General features: G+C 35.9%; 2 non-coding genes and 1 pseudogene across 2 annotated transcripts; 2 read left to right on the top strand and 1 right to left on the bottom strand.

The window, feature by feature from the left end:
* Positions 1-633: 633 nt before the first annotated feature.
* Positions 634-1,600, bottom strand: LOC141631775 (protein TIC 214-like; annotated as a pseudogene).
* A 367-nt stretch (positions 1,601-1,967) lies between these two features.
* TRNAN-GUU (transfer RNA asparagine (anticodon GUU)) lies at positions 1,968-2,039 on the top strand. Its single transcript has one exon. It is a non-coding gene; the product is annotated as a tRNA-Asn (tRNA).
* Positions 2,040-7,537: 5,498 nt separating this feature from the next.
* TRNAG-GCC (transfer RNA glycine (anticodon GCC)) lies at positions 7,538-7,608 on the top strand. The gene has a single exon. It is a non-coding gene; the product is annotated as a tRNA-Gly (tRNA).
* The last annotated feature ends 16,424 nt before the right edge of the window (positions 7,609-24,032 follow it).

Genomic DNA, 24,032 nt, shown 5'->3' with positions numbered 1-24,032 from the left:
CGGGTATAGGTCATTTTGGGTCAGGTTGCTTTTGAGTTAATGGCTAAGCACTTAAGTTAATACTATTTTGATTAAGAAATACTATTTTGCAAATTTAACTATTTATTAGGGATTATTGTAACCAATAAAGCTTTATTTTGATATATTTAGTAATAATATGAGTTAGTACTAGTCGTTTCGGGTCATTTTGGGCCACTTAAAGTCATTTGGGATCAGGTTAGTTATGAGTCGGGTCTTTTCGGATTGGGCCACCTCGGGTTGGGTCAACATTGGGTCAGACAATGTTCGGATCGGGTCTGGGTCGGGTCGGGTCAATTCGGGTTTCGGGTCATATTCAGGTCAAGCATGTTCGGGTCATTTTCGGGTCTCGGGTCAGCCTTTTCGGGTCGGGTCATTCGGGTCTGACCCATTTTGCAAGGTCTAGTTGTTGGGCGTGCTGGTGTTGGGATTGATAATGTCGATCTTTCTGCCGCAACGGAACATGGTTGTTTGGTTGTTAATGGTGGTGGAGGTGGTGGATGTTGGCTTTTAGGTTAATAATTCCCTTTCCCTCAAATTGTCAACCAAACACCCAAGTATAATATGGGTGATCCCATTCATTTCCCTCTCTTACCCTTTCTTGATTTCATTCCCTTACCCTCTTTTTACCAAACGCCCCCTAAGTATTTCTAACTTCGAAATCTCTTGATTGCCAGAATAAGAAGTTGGGCTATTTTTATAGTATGCTTCTTTTAAGTGCAAGTGGAACTCATCCTTTGTTTTGTCCTTTCCATTCACTCGGATCTTTTCCGTTTCATCAATTTTGTCCGGATCTGGATCCTCCTTTTCTTCCGAAAAAAGGGAAGGAGAAGGATCTTCTTCGGTGAATCCCTCTTCTTCCTGTTTAGTCTCCTTCGTCTCGGACTTTTTTTTCTATTTCTACAGCTGTTTCATCCTCACTTTCTTTCGTTTCTGATGTTTCTTTCAGTTTCTTAGTAAAAATGGATTACGACATTCGGCCTAAATAAGAGAATACTAAAGATTCGAGCCATAGAATTTTTTAATTCTGACATCAGATACTTATTAGATCCAATAAGTACATTAGATCTAATAGAATGATTTTGCTATATCCAAACTAATACCAACCCAACCCATTTCATGAATAAAATGTGACCAATTAACCAACCAACAAAACTACTTGTTACAAATAACATCTTGTTGTTGCATCGAAACATATAAATATTTACTAATCTGGCTAACATTGAACTTGGTAAAATGAAATGGTTGAATTATTGAAAAATGAGATTATTCAGGAATACACATTGAATGCTGAGATTACGCATTGAATTTATGCTAGTAGATCCATGATCAAAAAAGCGTTTGTAATTGTTCCAGATGAAATGAAACAAAAGGTAGGGTAGAGCTAGGACAGTTATTGTATGAGGTCTACCCAATGCTAGATGCAGAGGCGTATAATAGCTGATACCTTCTTCTCAGTTTCTTCTTCTCCTTCTTCCATAACCTGAGCTCGGAGAAGGACGAGATAAGAGAGCCCTATGGAGAGTGTGGTCAGAAATCCATAATAAAGTCCGACCACAACGACCGGATTGATTATCTTCATGCATAAGGATACTAGATTACCTAGTTGAAAAGATTGAAAAATCATCACAAACCTCTCTTTTTCTTTTGCATTGCAATTTCTTGATTATTATATGATGATTTTTTAACTTTCCATATCTAGAAATAGAAAGAGATAGACTAGAAACGACATCTCTTATGTCGATGAGACAAAAGGGATATTAAATGATTGGAATTGAGATATGGATGGAATATAATGAAATAGAGCCATTTTCAGGTTCTCTATGAAATGAGGCAGGGAAGGGAGCCATTACGAAGAAGTTCCGGGAGTTACGAAGGAAGCTTCGAGCTCATATTGATCATTTGTTGAGACCGGTAATTTAATTCTATGAGATCGAGTCTGGCATTGTTCCTCAGTAGCTCAGTGGTAGAGCGGTCGGCTGTTAACTGATTGGTCGTAGGTTCGAATCCTACTTGGGGAGATTTTATGAATTCTTCATTCTTTAATTCAGAATGAAGAGGCTCGCTTTAACCGTTAAGAGTTACGAAAGGATAATGATCTATATATATGGTCTTTAATCCTTTCGTAGTACCCTACCCACAGGAGAAGTCCAATACCCGCTGCCTCCTTGAAAGAGAGATGTCATGAACCGCTAGACGATAGGGGCATACGTGTCCCAACTGCCATCATACTATGTTCATAGTATGAACAGTTTTTTGAAATTGTCAATATAATCGAATCTAATATATATTATTATAAAATTTTAAATAACAATAATTAGATTCAAGGGGTCTTTCCATCTAACATGATTACATCCAAATTTTTTTTCATTTCATTTTTCTAATAATTCATTCAAACCATTCAATATTAAATCTATAAACTATAAAAAAATTCGTTCTAATTTTTTTTCTTAGTATAAAAGATAAAATTTATTAAATTAGTGGAGGAAATCTAAATAATAGATAATTCAAAGGATCCGTTCAGGACGTGCTTTAGCTACTCAAAAAAAAGGAGCTTTAAGGTAAACAAACCCCAATATCGCATTTAGAAACGAGCGGTTAGCTGCCTACTTATAATTATGTATATGTAAGTTGTATAATATAGAATATAATAACTTCATTAAATATATTTTATATGTATATTATATTTCTGATTTCTATTATAGAATATATATAAATGGTGACTCAGCTAAGAATTAACTATATATAATATTTAATATATATATTTTAAATATATAAAAGGGCCCTTTTAACTCAGTGGTAGAGTAACGTCATGGTAAGGCGTAAGTCATCTGTTCAAATCCGATAAGGGGCTTTTTTGAGGTGTTTCATAAAAAAACACCATCATATTTACACGCGAAAGAGTTTTTGTTGATATCTAATATATAATTATATTATAAAGTTGAACTAATCTTCATTATAATGACTAAATAATCGTATAAGCGGTCTGTTGAATCATTAAATATTTAGATTTTATATTATTTTTTATTTCAATAAAATTGTTTAGAATAACAAAATTATAAATCAACAAATGAAAAAATAACTGGACCTGACCTATTAATCATGACTCTACCCACTATTCTGATATTAAAATGTGATTGAGATTAAAATGAAACAATTGACCTTTTTTTCTTTAAACTCTGCATGAATTTGTCGATATTTCCTACTAATTCTTTGTGTCCTCGTTATTCCAATTCCGCATTAAAAAATTGGCTATTATCTTCCTCATAAAGAGGATAAAACTTTTATTAAATTACAAATCACAGCATAAAAAAAAAGCCATTTTTAATATCTATTTTTTCTTTGATTCCCAAATGGAAGTAAGTTCGACCTTATCTATTGAAATCTTATTCGATATAGCGCGACTTCATGTACAAACAATTTCTATATCCATGCACCCCCATATTTTTGTTCCAACAATTTAATGGAGAATGCATCCGGGAAAGAAACTTTTATTTCAAGTTTCCTTTTTTTTATTGAATGAATATTGAATATCATATTAAATTTAATTTTAATTAAATAAAAATAGGAATTCTCTCTTTTTTTGACAGAATAAAATGTAAATAAAAAAATAGTCAAAGTACCTTTCTTACCTTAACCCGCGAAAATGAAAAGATATACTCTTAAATTCCCGACGGCAGTGAGGGAGTAGATCTGGCTGTTCCTTGAACAGTTCCTTTTTCACAAAAGTAATAGTTAATCGTTAAGGCTAATAAGTTAAAATTAATAAATATAAATAATTTAATTTAATTTAACCTAAGTTCATTTATGAATCGCTAAAGGATTTATTTTTCGAAACCCTATCGCTAAACTAAGTTCCGTGGACGAGAAATCAAAAAATACAAAAAAGAAATAAAATAATTCTCGAACTCCAGAAAATGCTAATGCTATAACTCTATAAGGTGCTCGGAAATGGTTGAAGTAGTTGAATAGGAGGATCACTATGACTATAGCCGTTGGTAAATTTACCAAAGATGAAAAAGATTTGTTTGATATTATAGATAACTGGTTACGTAGAGACCGTTTCGTTTTTGTAGGTTGGTCTGGTCTATTGCTCTTTCCTTAAGCTTATTTCGCTGTAGGGGTTGGTTTACGGGTACGACGTTTGTAACGTCATGGTATACCCATGGGTTGGCCAGTTCCTATTTGGAAGGCTACAACTTCTTAACCGCAGCCGTTTCTACTCCTGCTAATAGTTTAGCACACTCTTTGTTGTTGTGGGGTCCCAAGCACAAGGAGATTTTACTCGTTGGTGTCAATTAGGCGGCCTGTGGACTTTTGTTGCTCTTCATGGCGCTTTCGGACTAATAGGTTTTATGTTACGCCAATTCGAACTTGCTCGATCTGTTCAATTGCGTCCTTATAATGCAATCGCATTCTCTAGCCCAATTGTTGTTTTTATTTCTGTATTCCTAATTTATCCACTAGGCCAGTCAGGTTGGTTCTTTGCGCCTAGTTTTGGTGTAGCAGCCATATTCCGATTCATCCTCTTTTTTCAAGGGTTTCATAATTGGACGCTAAACCCTTTTCATATGATGGGGGTTGCTGGTGTATTGGGCACCACTCTGCTATGCGCTATTCATGGTGCTACCGTAGAAAATACTTTATTTGAAGATGGTGATGGGGCAAATATATTCCGGGCTTTTAACCCAACCCAGGCTGAGGAAACTTATTCAATGGTCACCGCTAACCATTTTTGGTCCCAAATCTTTGGGGTTGCTTTTTCCAATAAACGTTGGTTACATTTCTTTATGTTATTTGTACCAGTAACCGGTTTATGGATGAGTGCTCTTGGGGTAGTTGGTCTGGCCTTGAACCTACGTGCCTATGACTTCGTTTCCCAGGAAATCCGTGCAGCCGAAGATCCTGAATTTGAGACTTTCTACACCAAAAATATTCTCTTAAATGAAGGTATTTGTGCTTGGATGGCAGCTCAAGATCAGCCTCATGAAAACCATATATTCTCTTAAACGAAGGTATTCGTGCTTGGATGGCGGCTCAAGATCAGCCTCATGAAAACTTTATATTCCATGAGGAGGTTCTACCCCGTGGAAATGCTCTTTAATGGAACTTTAGCTTTAGCCGGTCGTGACCAGGAAACCACCGGTTTCGTTTGGTGGGCCGGGAACGCTTGACTTATCAATTTATCCGGTAAACTACTTGGTGCTCATGTAGCCCATGCCGAATTAATCTTATTCTGGGCCAGGGCAATGAATATCTTTGAAGTGGCTCATTTTGTACCAGAGAAACCGATGTATGCACAAGGATTAATTTTACTTCCCCACCTTGCTACGCTAGGATGGGGGGTAGGCCCCGGCGGAGAAGTTATAGACACCTTTTCATACTTTGTATCTGGAGTACTTCACTTAATTTCTTCGGTAGTATTGGGCTTTGGTGGTATTTATCATTCACTTCTGGGCCCTGAAATTCTTGAAAAATCTTTCCCATTCTTTGGTTATGTGTGGAAAGATAGAAATAAGATGAGCACTATTTTGGGCATTCACTTAATATTGTTAGGTATAGGCGCTTTTCTTCTAGTATTCAAAGCTCTTTATTTTTGGGACGTATATGATACCTAGGCTCTGGGAGGGGGCGATGTAAGAAAACTTACCAACATAACCCTTAGTCCAAGTATTATATTAGGTTATTTACTAAAATCGCCTTTTGGGGAGAATGGTGGATTGTTAGTGTAGACGATCTGGAAGATATAATCGGGGGGGGGCATGTATGGATAGGTTCCATTTGTATACTTGGTGGAATTTGGCATATCTTAAAATGTTTGGTCGGGAGAAGCTTATTTGTCTTATAGTTTAGGTGCTTTATCCGTCTTTGGTTTCATTGCTTGTTGCTTTGTCTGGTTCAATAATACTGCTTATCCTAGTGAGTTTTACGGGCCCACTGGACCAGAAGCTTCTCAAACCCAAACATTTACTTTTTTAGTTAGAGACCAACGTCTTGGCGCTAACATGGGATCCGCTCAAGGACCAACTGGTTTGTTTAAGTATCTAATGCGTTCTCCGACTGGAGAAGTTATTTTTAGGGGAGAAACTATGCGTTTTTGGGATTTGCGCGCTCCTTAGTTAGAACCCCTTAGGGATCCAAATGGTTTGGACTTGAGTCGGCTGAAAAAAGAAATACAACCTTGGCAAGAACGACGTTTAGCTGAATATATGACTCACGCTCCTTTAGGTTCTTTTAATTCTGTGGGTGGTGTAGCTACCGAGATCAATGCGGTCAACTATGTCTCTCCTAGAAGTTGGTTAGTCACTTCGCATTTTGTTTTAGGATTCTTCCTATTTGTAGGCCATTTGTGGCATGCGGGAAGGGCTCATGCAGCTGCAGCAGGATTTGAAAAAGGAATTGATCGTGATTTTGAGACAATAAATTCAATGTTTTAATGTTTTCTTTAATGTTTCCAAAGTAAGAATACGTTTTATTACATCATACAGATTGGAATCTGATCATACGTAAAAGTCTTTTTTTTTCATTTATAGATTATAGATTTCTTTTATTTAGTTTTAATTTTATGGCTCGACTAGGCGAGATGGCCGAGCCATTCCCTTTATTTTTCCCGGTCTGGTAAAAAAAAGTCTCTTGAAAGATCAAAAGGAGAGAGAGGGATTCGAATCCTCGATAATTCTGAACAAAGAACCATGCCGGTTTTCAAGACCGGAGCTATCAACCACTTAGCCATCTCTCCAACATAATTCCATTTTCATTTTATTCTTATTCCCTCGAATAGAACATGGTCATATGAGTTTTGATATCATCACGAGTAAAAGGATTAGATGGATATAAGTTGATAGAGGGCATCCATCCATGTATATGTATAATCTATGACTAATTAATAATTTAAAAATTTCTTGCACGTTCCATTAAAGTGGTAAATATAAAAAAAAATGGATTCCCGTAGTATAAAATCCCTCTGCGATACATTTTTTGTACAATGACTGATTATGGGTATCAAATGGTATAGTTCGTTTGTTGGTAACGTGGAGGATTATAATTATGACTATAGCTTTCCAATTGGCTGTTTTTGCATTAATCGCTACTTCATCAATCTTACCGATTAGCGTACCCGTTGTATTTGCTTCTCCTGATGGTTGGTCAAGTAACAAAAATATTTTATTTTCCGGTACATCATTATGGATTGGGTTAGTTTTTCTGGTGGGGATCCTTAATTCTCTCATTTCTTGAACCTATGTGTTACAGATCCAAAAATAACCACTCCCCCAGATTATAATTATTTTCGGTTCTGAGACACAGTAAAATTTAATCAATATAACAGATAAGTCCCCCAAAATAAAAATAAAAATTTAGAGGGAGGGGTCAAACTTCAACTTCTTGAATGAATTGAAAAAAAAAATGGAATTGATTTGGCAAGAGTATCGGGCCACACTTTACCCAAATATGATCCAGATATTTTATATTATATATTAATATTAGGTGCGAACATATTCCTTCTCAAGAAGGAAAACATGCGGATATAGTCGAATGGTAAAATTTCTCTTTGCCAAGGAGAAGACGCGGGTTCGATTCCCGCCATCCGCTCAAGAAAAAATTATCTTTACTATGATAAAGATAAATTTTAATATAGTTGATCACGATAGTGTAGTGATTCTATACTTCGCATTCTTTTTTTCTATCACCTCAAACAAAAGAAAAAACTAATTAATTAGTATTTTAGTTAGCTTACTAGTTACCTAATTCAAACCTACTGTTTTTTGACAAAATAAATATTTTGCGGAGACAAGATTTGAACCCGTGACCTCAAGGTTATGAGCCTTGCGAGCTACCAATCTGCTCTACCCCGCGATGAAGTAAAGAACTGGGAACGAATGGACGAATACTTTTTGTTTGTACCCCTTTACCATATCTTTATAAATAGAATAACCCATTTATACAGAATGGTAAAGGGGCTCTCTATGATCGATGATGATCATAGAAATTAAAATAGCTTTTTATCTTTACCAACTTGATCTTGTTGCCTCTGGCAACAAACATGTGTTAACCATTTCGAGAAGTATGTGTCCGGATAACCCAAAGTCGCGATAGTTCGCTCTCGGCCTTCCGGTTAAAAAACAACGTCAATTAAGACGCGTAGGTGCGCTATTACGCGGTTGAGACTGTAACTTTCCATGAATTTCCCATTTATCACTCAACGACGAAACTTTGGTTATTTCTTTTTTTGAGGATCGACGAATCAAATGATATTTTTGTTCCAATTTTTGCCTTTTCTTCTCCCTTTGAATTAAACTTTTCTTTGCCATAATGGTTCAGTTCCTATTAGTAACAATGATACAAGTCGGATCCTAGATGTAAAATTGTATAAGAAAGGAGGTTCCCTTCTCTATCGAAATAAATGAGATTTTCGTGAAGACAAAACAAAAATTAACCAAATTTGCCCGATGTAGAAGCAATCAAGAAAGCCGTATAGGTGAACATATAACCTACGGAGAAGTGGGCTAATCCAACTAATCTTGCTTGCACAATGGAAAGAGCCACCGGTTTATCTCTCCATCGAATCAAATTGGCCAAAGGTGTCCGTTCATGAGCCCATGCTAAATTTTCAATCAACTCCTGCCAATATCCATGCCAGGAAATTAAGAACATAAATCCCGTAGCCCAAACAAGATGCCCGAATAAGAACATCCACGCCCAAACCGATAAACTATTCATCCCAAAAGGATTATATCCATTGATAAGTTGTGAAGAGTTTAACCATAGATAATCTCTTAACCATCCCATCAAATAAGTATAAGATTCATTAAATTGTGAAACATTACCCTGCCATAATGTGATGTGCTTCCAATGCCAATAAAAAGTAACACATCCAATAGTATTTAACATCCAAAAAACCGCCAAATAAAAAGCGTCCCAAGCCTAAATATCACAAGTACCTGATAACGCTAAAGTCGTATCACCTTAATCAAAGTAAACCTAAACTTCTACTAACAGAATAACTAGCGGTAAGTCAGGGTCGAATCCACAGGGAGGCTAGTTAATTTATCTAGTTTGTTTATATTTAGATTGTCTTAAAGTAACCAATTTTGAGGGTTTGTTGAGTTGGTTTCTAACAGCTAATTGCAAAGTAAATAAAGGATGAATAACAATAATATTAAAGAGTTTAGGGATTCGGGTTCACTAGGTAGTCGTCAAAGGGTAGGATTTAATTCATTGATTGGGCAATTTATATTGTTGAAAGTCATATGATCGGTCGATTCTAATATGTCTTTTTAGATCTAACTTAACATGCAATCGCTATTATTAAGTCGGTCTAATTCAATTATCGCGGCCTATACTAGTCTTAACCCGATCGGTGAAAATCCTAGTTTATGCGAGGCTAATTAATTAACTCTGATCAGTAATCAACTAATTAGAAGTAGAAAAATAATTGAACAACAATAGAAAGCAGTTTAACAATCAATTCATAATAACCCCTTTTATAACAACCTAGATCCCCTTTCACCCTAGATGATTAACTTAGCTACTCATACTAATTATAATAATAACAATAGCAATAATAGAAGGTATAATTAAGAACATAAAAGATGAACAACGATTGAATAATAATAATAACTGAGGAAAGATTAAAGAGTACCGTAATAATGAAGAACAAGATAGAAAATCCGAACAATAATAATGAAACTAAACTAAAATAAGAATATATGAGAGAGTTTTAGAGTAGCTATCTACGAAACTACGGAAAATAAAGCGTAAATAACCTAGGGTACGAGTTTAGGTATTTATAATAAAACATAACCGACTTAAGGAAAATTGCAGAAATTATATAACAGAGTGGTTCCTCGATCGAGCCTGGCTTTACTCGATCGAGTCATCACTTCCTCGATCGAGCCCAGCTCTAGTTGATCGAGGAATCATTCCTATTCAGCTTATTTCTTCGTGTTTTCTTCTTAACTTCTCTTCCTTCATTCTTATGGATTTCCGTGCCATGCTTCGTGTGTTCCTTCATGTCTACTCCGCGATTGCCATTTCATTCCTTTGCTCCTCAAATGCATCATTCCTGCATTAAACATCAAAAACCGAAAGTATCGACATTCTAACATAAAAGGCATGTAATTAATATAATTTAGCACGAAAACCGTATCAAAAGCAATTAAGGGGAGGCATAAATATGTATATAATTATGACTCATCAAACTCTCCCAAACCATCTCTTTGTTTGTCCTCAAGAAAAGCAACACACAATACAAAAGGCAATCATACAAATGGCGAATAAACAACTTAGAGCTAATGTTAATGCACATAGAAATCCCAAGCTATCCATATCTTATAACAAAGCAATGACCAAATGTACCAATAAAACAAATTCAAAGGTACAGGAAATAGAAAACGTAGCTCAAGTATCAAGTCACCATACTATAGACAAATGCCAAATACCTTTCGATCTTGTAAGACAAATTAGTCGGATTCTCGCGGATTCACTCATGCACTCATAAGTATGTAAGGGTGAGTTATATGTAAAGATAGAAAGAAGTAGAACACTCACTCAACTTATGAAACATGCATGCAATCTAATGTGATAGAGATTTCCCCAACTAATATGCAATCACCATATGTAGATAAAAGTACATGTATCAAGGACAATAAAGGTGGAAAATGGGTTAAAGGGATAGAAATGGTTTGTGTCAAAGCACGTTATGGATATGTGGAGCTAAGACGGTAGTCGCAGCTCTAACCCAAAACCAAAATCAAATCTTAAAATAACAAATGAACCCAACTTAGAGAAATGATCTCAACTTCACAACACATGGGAGCGAATGAACTACTCTCCAAATATGCATTAGACTCTACGACCATCCTTTCGATCCTTGACAAAACTAAATGAAGCAATCTCTTTTCTTCTTTTCTTTTTCTAATTCTGTTTTTTCGATTTTTTTTCTTTCTTTTTTTCCTTTGCCTTTTCCTTTTCCTTTTTCTTTTCTTTTGCTTCATATTTTTTCTTTTTTCCAACACAAGGATACAACACAATTGCTAAATAATTCTACTACACCCACAATTGACAATAATAGTCTCAAACCCAATCATAGTAGAAAAATAGACATGATAAACAAGTAACTGCGACTGTCCCGATAAGGTAGGCAAATTCTTGGATTGTAGCTATGAAAGTAGGATATGAAATGGCTACAAGGGTTCAAACGGACTAAACAAAAGGTAATGTATGGCTTATTTGAACGGTAAGAACCGCCTATCCACATGTACTTAGTCAAATGAAAGTAATAAAAGTATCAAGAAACCAATGGCATACTTATGCAGTTTGATATTACATATTCCACAAGGAGAAACCACACTCAAGCCTAATTGACAATGAGACCAGTTTATTGATGTTCCTGGCCTATGAAGCTCTATAGACCTCAGAATTTAAGTAGATTACCAACATAATTGTGTCAAATATAATCAATATAAGGCATGTCAATACGATTAAGACTTGAATTATGTGCTTTGTTTTTATGAATAACGGGTCAAAACAATGTACATGGACAACTAAACGGGATTCAAATGCAAAAATAATCCAATTTAATATCATTGTTATTAAATTCACCAAGACTCGACCTAAAACAAAGGAAAAACATGTTTTTATATTTTGAATTTTTTAAATTTTTATGGATTTTTGATATAAATGCACACAATAATAAATAAAGACACACAACATAATTAAACTCCTCCCCCAAACCTAAATGTCACAGTGTCCTCATTGTGACCCAACAGTATAGCAATCACACACAAATCTCCAGCAACCTAGAGGACACAACTAACAAAGGTAATAGGGAAAGAACAAGAAATAATACAATAAAAGAAGGTACAAGGGAAGAGAATACCGGGTAAGAGCATTGAAATTCCCCCAAACCAGCTGCAAAGCAGGGGAAAATAATCAACCGCGCAATCCTATCATCGTCTGGCCACGCTATAAACCCAAAAACATGGTTACTCGATCGAGCCTGCCAGCACTCGATCGAGGAACCATCTGGCGAGTAAGAATTCTGCATTTAGAACAAATGCGCACACAAATCATAATCAATACAAGTTAAAGCTCGTAATAGTAAATCAAAAAGTAGCGCATGTGCTACACACAAGCATAAGTAGCACAAATAAAAAGTCCAAGAGAAAATAAATGACAAATAAAGTTCTTGCTCATCAAACTCAAAGTCTAAAATAAAATAAGAGCAATGTTCATCGTTCTTCAAGTCATCATCACTTGGTAGGAGATAGGGCACTTCATCCGTCTTAGGAGCTTCATCAAAAACTTTGATTGGTTCCTTTTTGAAAATCTCAGCTTCCAAGGCATCTAACTCGGCTTCTATGTCAATACTCTCACCACAGCTGTAAACCATCTCAGGAGGAGGATCATCTCCATAAATGAGCTTCTCAATTTCATCCACTTCCTTGCTCCATGTATATGACACAGTAGCAGGGGCGTCAGGTGGATTCCTGTCAAAACATAAAGCAAGACAATCATCAAAAGTAGGATCAAGAGCATGAATCATATGACAAGAAGCTTTTAAATCAGGAGGACGTGATGCTTTGTCAAGACCAAAAGTGATAGTATCTTCTCCTATGTTGAACGTATGACTCCCATGTCTAACATCTATAACCGCCCCTGCTGTATGCAAGAATGGTCGTCCTAGAATAATAGGAACACGAGAATCTTCAGCTATATATATCACTACAAAGTCGACTGGAATGAAAAATTTCCCTATCTTAACTGGCACATCCTCTAAGATACCCATAGGGTGCTTAATAGACCTATCAGCCAATTGAATAGTCATGTTAGTACATTTAAGCTTAGTCATGTTTAATTAATTGCAAATTTTATACGGCATGACACCAACGCTCGCTCCTAAATCATATAAAGCATTGTCAATAGTTAAAGGGCCTATAGTACAAGGAATAAAAAAACTCCCTGGATCCTTAAGCTTAGGTGGAGAAATGGCTTGTAATGCGGCGTAGCATTCATGAGTGAATGCGACAGTCTCCACTTCATCAAAAGACCGCTTCTTTGACAAAATCTCTCTAAAAAAATTAGCATAAGCCGACACTTGAGTTACAAATTTAGTAAATGGCACTGTCACTTGAAGATTCTTTACTGCATCCATAAACCTCCCAAATTATTGTTCAAGTTTGGTTTTCTGCAATCTTTGAGGAAAAGGTAGTTGAATTTTGATTGGATCGGCTTCTTTTGCATTAGAAGACGGTTTGGAAATATTATCGTCAGTTACAGAACTGCCTCGATCGAGCCCAGTAGTCACTCGATCAAGGAACCTACTTTTTTCCAATGCCGTAGCTGAAACAGGCGAAAAATCATCAACAGGGGGGGTGCCTTGATCGAGCCCAAGGTGTACTCGATCGAGTGGCTTTGTGACACCCCGCGATAAAGCGGAGGATTAAACTTATACATTCAAGCGGAAAATAAGAAATTTTTATAACTTTTAAAATTTAAAGCGCGGGTTCATTAAAATACAAAACGCAAATAAAGAATGCGAAAATAAAGTTTAAATTATACAAACGTGATAGTCAAGGTGAGGGAAAATATATCCCTCGAATGACAGTACAATAAAAGGTGGGTCTAAACAATCCTAATAAACCAACTACTAGGCCGAAGTGCTCGCTAGTTCACACATGTCTTCACCCCATGAATGCACCACTAATACCTGTCATTCATGTAAACATGAACGCCACAGTCAGTGGGGAGTAACTCAAGGTTCTCCCAGCCACAAAATGCCAAAATGAACATAACCAAGAACAAGAACAGGTAAGTCATAAGATACTCAAAAAAGGTAAGAATATCAAGTTTATATATATTAAACATGTCAATTAAATGAGATGGAATACGATGGATTAATATTGGCATAATGGAGACTCACTACTCATGTGAAATAATTAAATAATATGAAAGATAAGAATACGGTCATTTATGCAAAAGCACGCATTTCAAGGAACTACAACATAGATATGAGATTAGAATATGAATCAGGTGAAGCAGTTAAGTAAGGGATCAACCAATGCAAATTACAAGAATAGAAACTGTAGCCATTATTTGGAAAACCACTTAACAAACATTGTATGGGACGTGGCTACTAATGTCACATTCATACTTATGACTTGCATCTCACCATAAGAACGGATGGGAACATCAATCCCGACGATCATATCGCAACTAGAGGGCTTATAGCTCACCCCTAGTATCCGATAGGACCAAGTCAAACAACACATGAAAGACAAATACCAATATCTATAACCAAGCAAGACCTTTACTACTCATATATCAATATATAATTCCCCTGGTAGGACGACAATGGTACTCCCAAGACTCAGTCCTAGTCTAAATCGCCGACTCTCGACAAAGACAATTCCCGATTCGACATGCGGCAGGACAGTCCGCATCCAAGACCCGAACCCTAAATCGGAAATCGAGAACCCACAATCTGCAGGACAGTCCGAAAGAGGCAGAAGATATGAGCTAAACCCACAATCGGCAGGACAGTCCGAAAGAGGCGTAAACATAAGTCAAGCAATACGGTATAGCATAAAGGCATTATCAAACGAACACGACTCAACCAAGCGATACGAATCAACTTGGAAAGAGACTACTAATGAAATGAGCCGATGATAATCTAAATAAGACATTTCATGCCAAATCATAATCATGAATGTAAATAAGTAATCCATTTCTTCACTACTTGTCACTTAAATAAAAATGCAAACAAACGGAAATGAACCATTTATAATAAGCAAAACAAGCGTTCAATTATAAATGACTCAAATGTAAGATAAACCATTTACTATCCACCAGGCATGAATAACTCATGCGACTCATATTAAAATGGAAACATGTCATTACATATACAAATGAGATAAGTACTAAATGTATTGCAGAATTATAAATTATGTGAGAAGAATATCAAAATGAGCGATATTTAACGAATTTCGTTATATAAAACACGAGACGGAAATCCAAATATTTCAAAGAAACCAACTAGTGCTAAAACATTTCCAATCCACGACTTCAGGACTAGCTGGGCAGCCCTTACCCGACCTCAACACCCGACCATACACGGCCTCACAACAACCCGGTCAGTAGTACTCACTACCCTAAAACAACCACCATTCGACCCTTACCCAACCCCTACAACCATCTAAACAAACATCCTAAAACAGGGTAGCCATGAGCAGCCCCCATGGACAGGCCGTGAACGGCTCATTGCAGCTCCTAAAGCCGAAACAAACAGCCCAAAACAACCACTCGAAAACCGTGTCAAGCAACTCAATGCTGTTGGGAAATGTGTCCTCAACAATAGTGCGATCACATGATTTAAATATCATTATTAAATCTCATTTTAAAGAATACAATTGGGAAGTAATTTTGTTACTGTCAACTGGTCAACATATATCGGTAATGATTGGTCGACTAGAGTTTGACATTACTTGTCGTGTGACGGTGGTGATCGATTGACCCCTAGGTCATACCGTAGGGCAACACTCTTAATTGATCATTTAATTAATCGTATAATGTTACGAGTTAATTAAATTACTTGAAAAATTGACGGACGATTTTGGAAGTAAAATTTACGTATCAAATTGAAATGTGATTAAATGAGATACGGTCTGAGTAATCGAATTGTATCATTACTCGGATGAAATTATTGTTTAAAGAAACAATTGGATTTGAATGAATTATTATAGATGCGATTTATAAACGGTAAAATATTTTGGTACAAGTAATTATGAATTACTAAGTCGATTTTTGTATATGACGTATTTTTATTAATGCGTTGATTTTTAATATGATAAAAATACATAACAAATTTATGTCACATATGACATGTGACATATTGACATTTGACAAAAATAATATGGATCCCATATTATCATATGTGCCAAAAATGGGAGGTGGTTTAAACATATATTGTGTTTGTTTAATTAGTGGTAAGCATAATGATGATTAACCTAATTCTAGCCATGCACCCTACACATTCTTGTAAAGAACAATTTGTGCATGCATTGGCCTTTCCTTCTCCTCCTACCCGGTTCTACCTAGAAAAGAACAAGGAGTTCTTTTGCTTATTTTAATTATTATTCACCATATGAATTGGTGGGTAATAATTTTATTCATTCACTTCACAATTTTATTTTCTAGTGAGATAAAAATAATTCTCTTCCTCTCCTCCTCTCCTACCCGGTTTTAGGAGTCAAAACCAAATAATTTTTGGTTCAATTTTTCACTAGATTAATATTATACTAGCTCAAATAATATTAATTAGATTAAGAGTTAGCTTTGGGTATTATTCCTAAGGAGAGATCCTACACTTGGATATTGTTCTTCCATTAAAGGAAAGCTCAAGAACAAAAGAAAAGGAGATTTCTTTTGTGCCCATTTGAACCGAAATTTCAATGTAAGGATATGATTTCTTCTCTATTTTATTATATTGTTTGCATGCATAAAATCCGTATTTAATTTTATGACAAATTAATTTCAACGTATATGAGTATGTTAGTATGTATAAAGATCTACATTTCCTTCAATCGGTATCAAGAGCCACGGTTGTTTGCATGCAAATCGGTTAAAAGTTTTTCCGAGTTATAAGAATAACAAATAAAACTTGTAAAATTTGTGTTATTATGAGATATCACGAAATTAATCCATGCATGTTAATATTTCTGGTCCTAAAATATTTTAGGATATTTTGGTTAATTTTTCGGATTTTTATTGTTCATAATTTACAATAATGGCATTTAAATGTGATTTTATGAGTAAAAATGTCATTTTTGGTCTAAAATTAGCTATACTTCGAATTTTCAGTTGGTTTTTGGATATGTTGTCACATATATTATTTTGAGATAACCTGTAAATTTTCATAATTTTTGGACTTGTTATGCTCGAAAAATGAATTTTTCATTATTAAATTCGGATTTAGGTGAAAAATAGGTTAATATGAGTTAAATTTCGAATCTGGTCAAAGAAAATTAATATGTTGTCACATGCAATTTTACAAGATGTATGTAAAATAATTGGCTATAAAGAAGTCTTTTTGCATGATTTATGGATTTTTGAAGAAAAATAGCATAAATAGTGAAATTATTAGTGGAAAATTAATAAAACATAATCTATGACTTAGGAAAAACGTCTAATGTTGCATTTTATTATCTTTTTCAGATCTAAAATTGAAAAGTTAGTGAAAGTAATTTTTCCATGTTTTTATGATTATTTTATTAAAAATCGATAAACCGCAACATTGTTTTTCCGGAAAAATTTCGAAATTTTTAACCTAAGATTTTGAACATTATGAGTGTCATGGAAATTTTCCAGAATGTTCATGAGTTTAAATTTCAAATTTCAAATTTATTTGAAATTTTGTGATTTATTTGAAGTTTAATAGCTTATTTTTGTAATTTTTGGTCCATTTATGAACAATTTTATAAAATATGGGTTAATTATGGTCAAATTATTAGTGAAGACTAATTTTTGAGTCCTAAGAGGTTAGGGTAATTAACTTATGCATAAATATGAGTTTATGTATTTTTGTGATTATAAAATGTTGAAATCACGCAAATTCCGTAAAAACCGAGTAATATACGATATTGGCTAATTAAAAGGCGATTTAGCATAAAATTGAGCATGTTCATACATATTACAATGCTGCATTTTCTTTATGATTGTCATAATTTTAATTTATGTAATTTTGAATTATGTAATTTTACTTAGTATGGCCTTAGATTTTAATTGGTATTTCCGAAATGTATGGGAATATCGATTCGGTTGTAATTTTTATTGTGATCTCGTATCACCGTTTTGTAATTTAATAGATTTATTTTATTTTAGTTACAAATGTATAATAGGAAATTATGTAATTTATTATGTAATTTTATTCATTAGGAGTTCCCAAAGACGGATTTCTTCAAGAATGGCAATACATAAAGACGGTGTTACCTCGAGATGCGTGCCACAACCGAAGTTCAAGGGACCAATGGAGTTGGTTTCCGAATATGTAATAGTTAAATAGTTTTTCTATTTTAGGAAAGGCCATACTAGGATTTATTTACCTTTATGCTTGCATTTTATTTTATGTCACATGCATCGCTAAATCGCCATAACTAAAACATGCATCCTTATTTTATCGAGTTTATCGACCGTGTCAATTCGAATTATCGTAGTTCACCGCTTTAGTTCACTTAAAACGTGATAGATAATAAATTGACATGACCTCTCGCTAAAACAAACAATTGAGACATAGCCTTACCAAATAGTAGAAACCATGAAAACCTATTTCGCGAGGGAGTGCACTCGGCTACCCCGGGGTACAAACCTTGTTACGTAGGGGAAGTGGGTGATGAATGTTAATCCACCAAATTCATGTTGATAAGGGATGTATCGGCTACCCCGTGCCCAAGTTGATGTGGGTTTGGATAATGGACACATTTATTCGAAATTTGGATTGAACTCAACAAAAGTTATTGCTAAGGGTTGCATCGGCTACCCCGTGCCCTTGTTGATGTGTTTTGGGCTATAGATAAACATTAGAGTAATTTTATCAACCAAGAGTTCTAAAAGTAGAATCGATTAAAAGGTTAATCCACCGAGTTATATTAATGAAGGTTGCATCGGCTACCCCGTGCCTAAGTTGATATGAATTTGGGTCTTGGAATCATTTATTATAGTTGGGTAGAGGTCACTATATAAATGTTCATATCTTGTTAATTTGCAAGTATGATTTAAAAAGACAAATGTTAATATTTCCTTTCCTCCATATTTGTAGTGCATTACAATGAATCCAACAAATGCTACCGCACCGATAACTATTGAGTCATATCACAATGTTCTTGACGACGTATGCTCCAACAATAATTTCGATACAACTAGAGAACTTCATTTCGGGATAGGTTCGGATGGAAACCTTAACTTCATCACCTCTTCTAAACCACCCACTTCTACTAGACCTCGTGTGAGTCCGTCTCAGGAAGACTACCTCATGCGATCTATAGGGTCTTTGTCTCTGGAAGATAAAGATGCCAAAGCTAGTGGGAGCTCTAGCAATCAAGTTCTTGCTTCAAAGGGCAAGAGGTTCAAGAAGAAAGGAAAGAAAATCAAAAACTTCAAGCAAGTTAATGATGAGTGCCATTATTGCTATGGCATGGGACATTGGCTTAGGAATTGTCCCATGTATTTGCGAAATATAAGGGAAGGACTCATTGCTCCAAAAGGTAAAATTCCTAAAGAAATTTATGTTATTGATATAAATTATACTTCCACTACGACATGGGTACTAGATACCGGGTGTGGTTCTCACCTTTGTAATCATTTACAGGGTTTAAGAGATGTGGAGAGGCTTAGCAAGGAGATGTGGATCTACGCCTTGGAAATGGAGCTCGGGTAGCGGCCGAATCCAAGGGAACTTATGTTTTAGCTTTGCCTAATGGATTTGAGTTGTATTTGCATAATTGTTTTTATGTGCCTACGCTCTCTAAAAACATTATTTCAATCGCCATGCTAGACATGGACGGTTTTTGTTTTGTCATTAAGAACAATCGTTGTACTATTTCTAGGAACGACTTGGTTATTATAGGCCAAGCTTCCTCTATCAATGGCATTTACATTTTAGAGACCTCAAATCCGACAAATGATATTTATAACATTCAATCAAAGAAACTCAAAACAAGTGACCCAAGTAAAGCGTTCATTTGGTATTGTCGATTAGGTCACATAAACGAGAATCGCATCAAAAGATTAGTTTCGACTAATGTGATTACACCATTTGATTATCAATCATTTGGTACATGCGAATATTGCCTACTTGGCAAAATGACTCGTAATCCTTTTAGTGGTAAAGGGACACGAGCTAGTGAGCTATTGGGACTCATACACACCGATGTATGTGGACCAATGACTATCACCGCTCGTGGTAATTATGACTACTTCATAACCTTCACCGACGATTTAAGTAGATATGGGTATATCTATTTAATGAAACATAAGAGTGAAGCATTTGAGAAATTCAAAGAATTTCAAAACGAAGTAGAGAACCAATTGAACAAGAGGATTAAGGCACTACGATCCGATCGTGGTGGTGAATACCTTAGTCTTGAATTTGATTCACACTTGAAAGGTTGTGGTATCATATCACAACTTTCTCCACCCGGAACACCACAACTGAATGGTGTTGCCGAAAGGAGAAATCGAACCCTACTTGATATGGTTCGATCCATGATGAGTCAAACCGAGTTACCTAACTCGTTTTGGGGATTTGCAATCCAAACTGCAATTCTATCTTTAAATAATAGTCCCACTAAAGCCACCGAAAAGACTCCATTTGAAATATGGAAAGGAAAGGTTCCTAATCTATCCTACATGAAAATTTGGGGATGTGATGCTTACGTCAAAACTAAACCCGACAATAAGCTTGCCCCAAGATCTGAAAAGTGCATCTTTGTAGGCTATCCTTTAACCTCTCGAGGTTACTATTTCTATAAACCTCAAGAGAACAAGGTGTTTGTGTCTTGCGAGGCTGTCTTCTTAGAACGAGAATTTATTTCTAAGAGACAGAGTGGGAGAAATTTTGAACTTGATGAAGTTCAAGAGCCACAAACCGAGGTAGAGACGCAAGAAGATGTTCCTTCGTCGTCTAACGCGGTTGTACCTCCTCCACTAAGAAGGACGAGTCGAGTAATTCGCCATCCCGATCGATATGTGGGACTTATCGAGGAAGATGGAACACTCGATGTGTTGCTTATAGAAAGTGACGAGCCCGCCACCTACAAGACCGCAATCTCTAGTCCAAATTCCTCCTTATGGCTTGAAGCCATGAAGTCCGAAATGGATTCTATGCATGAAAACCAAGTTTGGGACTTGGTAGATTTGCCTAAAGGGGCAAGACCTCTTCAATGCAAATGGATATTCAAAATCAAGAATGGCATAGAAGGACATGATGATGTCTACAAAGCTAGGCTAGTGGCAAAAGGATTTACCCAAGTCCAAGGTCTCCATTATGATGAGACCTTCGCCCCGTAGCCATGCTAAGATCCATACGGATTATGTTAGCGATCGCCGCATTTCATGATTATGAAATATGGCAAATGGATGTCAAAACCGCTTTTCTAAATGGGCATTTAGAAGAGGAGGTGTACATGATACAACCCGAAGGTTTTGTTGATTCTAAAAATCCTAACAAAGTGTGCAAGCTTAAGAGATCCATTTATGGTCTTAAGCAAGCATCTAGAAGTTGGAATCATCGATTCGATCATGTTATAAAAGAAAATGGTTTCACTCGAAGTGTTGAGGAACCATGTTTATACATGAAATTCAGTGGGAGCAATGTTGTGTTCCTAATCTTGTATGTCGATGACATACTACTCATTGGAAATGATATTCCAATGTTGTCTTCTGTTAAGAAGTGGTTAGGTAACCACTTCCAAATGAAGGATTTAGGAGAGGCACAACGCATATTAGGTATCCGGATCTATAGAGATAGATCCAAGAGGATATTGGCACTAAGTCAAGAGTCTTATGTCGATAAGATTCTTCGACGGTTCAGCATGGACAAATCCAAAAGGGGTTTGGTACCTATGGTAACCGGGACGATATTGAGCAAGACTCAATGTCCCTCCGAACCCCATGATGTTGAACGCATGAAGTTGATCCCTTATGCTTCCACTGTTGGATCAATCATGTATGCCATGATATGCACACGTCCTGATGTCTCGTATGCCTTGAGCATGACGAGTAGATATCAAGGAAATCCAGGTGAGAGTCACTGGATTTCTTTCAAGAACATCCTTAAGTACTTGAGAAGAACTAAGGATTCTATCCTTGTGTTTGGAGGAGACACTGAGTTGCGTGTTAATGGATACACGGACTCAAGTTTTCAAACAGATAGAGATGACTTGAAATCACAAGCTGGTTTCGTGTTTATGCTCAATGGTGGTGCCGTAAGCTGGAGAAGCTTCAAGGAAGTCAGAATCGCGGATTCTACAACGGAGGTGAGTACATAGCAAAGATCGAAGTCGCCAAGGAAGCTGTGTGGATCAGGCAATTCACGGAAGGTCTAAAAGTAGTACCTACCGCCAATGATCCCATCACTCTCTATTGTGATAATAGTGGGACGATCTTCCAAGCTAAGGAGCCAAAGTCTAGTAATAGATCTAGACATGTACTTAGAAAGTATCATGTAATAAGAGATTTCATTGAAAGAAAGGAAATTGCGATTTGTAAGGTTGGGACGGATGACAACATAGCCGATCCGCTCACCAAGCCTTTATCGCAGGCTAAGCATGATGGACATGTTACGTCCATGGGACTAAAACGTGTACCAAGTTTTTGTTAGATTTTGAAATGAAATAAAAGTGTTGTTTTTGTTCATGTTCATAATCACATTTGTCTTTTATCTTTAATTTATACATTGTTATATCCAAACGGGTTGTAGAGACAATTGAACCCCGTTAAAGTGAACACGGATTAACATAGTATTTGCCCATAGTCACTTGTATGAGGTGACGTCTCGAAGTGACTAGAGTGTGAGGCGATTGATGGCAAGTTCAAGTGCCATAGAGTCATGTGAGATGACTAGACGATCACATAGGCAGACTGTTAGGAACATTTTGTCGGGCCTTATGACCGCTTATAGAGTTCTGGCAAATTTATATAGCATGGTCGTGGCGAGAGCTACTATAGTATTCAAATGAGTCGATTCTTTTTACTAAAGACTATTCGCCTAAGATGGCACAGTTTCAGATTAACTTTGATTTGTGTTACTACGACCTTCGTAAATGGGGTCAAATGGGCATATTTTGGGTTATGATGGCTGTGGCTAGTCGAAGGGAATGAGTGCGATAGGAATTGTCCACCCCTAGTCAGGGTTATAACAATATCTCAGGGCCACTCGAGGAGTAATGAACTGGAAATGCGTGGCCACGCTCGGAAAGTATCTATGATAGATAAGTCCGGTCAATCAGTTATTCTCCAGATCGAGGAAACCACTCTCGATATGATCACTTGCAAGTACGACCTGAACGACACCTTGCATTGAGTGGGAGATAGTAATAGGACAAGAGAATTGGTGACGCACACTTGTCGAGGACAAGTGGGAGATTGTTGGGAAATGTGTCCTCAACAATAGTGCGATCACATGATTTAAATATCATTATTAAATCTCATTTTAAAGAATACAATTGGGAAGTAATTTTGTTATCACAATGGTCAACATATATCGGTAATGATTGGTCGACTAGAGTTTGACATTCTTTTGTCGTGTGACGGTGGTGATCGTTGACCCCTAGGTCATACCTATAGGGCAACACTCTTAATTGATCATTTAATTAATCGTATAATGTTACGAGTTAATTAAATTACTTGAAAAATTTACGGACGATTTTGGAAGTAAAATTTACGTATCAAATTGAAATGTGATTAAATGAGATACGGTCTGAGTAATCGAATTGTATCATTACTCGGATGAAATTATTGTTTAAAGAAACAATTGGATTTGAATGAATTATTATAGATGCGATTTATAAACGGTAAAATATTTTGGTACAAGTAATTATGAATTACTAAGTCGATTTTTGTATATGACGTATTTTTATTAATGCGTTGATTTTTAATATGATAAAAATACATAACAAATTTATGTCACATATGACATGTGACATATTGACATTTGACAAAAATAATATGGATCCCATATTATCATATGTGCCGAAAATGGGAGGTGGTTTAAACATATATTGTGTTTGTTTAATTAGTGGTAAGCATAATGATGATTAACCTAATTCTAGCCATGCACCCTACACATTCTTGTAAAGAACAATTTGTGCATGCATTGGCCTTTCCTTCTCCTCCTACCCGGTTCTACCTAGAAAAGAACAAGGAGTTCTTTTGCTTATTTTAATTATTATTCACCATATGAATTGGTGGGTAATAATTTTATTCATTCACTTCACAATTTTATTTTCTAGTGAGATAAAAAT

This window comes from Silene latifolia, chromosome Y (assembly GCF_048544455.1).
Source record: "Silene latifolia isolate original U9 population chromosome Y, ASM4854445v1, whole genome shotgun sequence".
NCBI lineage: Eukaryota > Viridiplantae > Streptophyta > Magnoliopsida > Caryophyllales > Caryophyllaceae > Silene > Silene latifolia.
The sequence above is the reverse complement of the archived record's forward strand: the minus strand, read 5'-3'. Positions and strand labels throughout refer to the sequence as shown.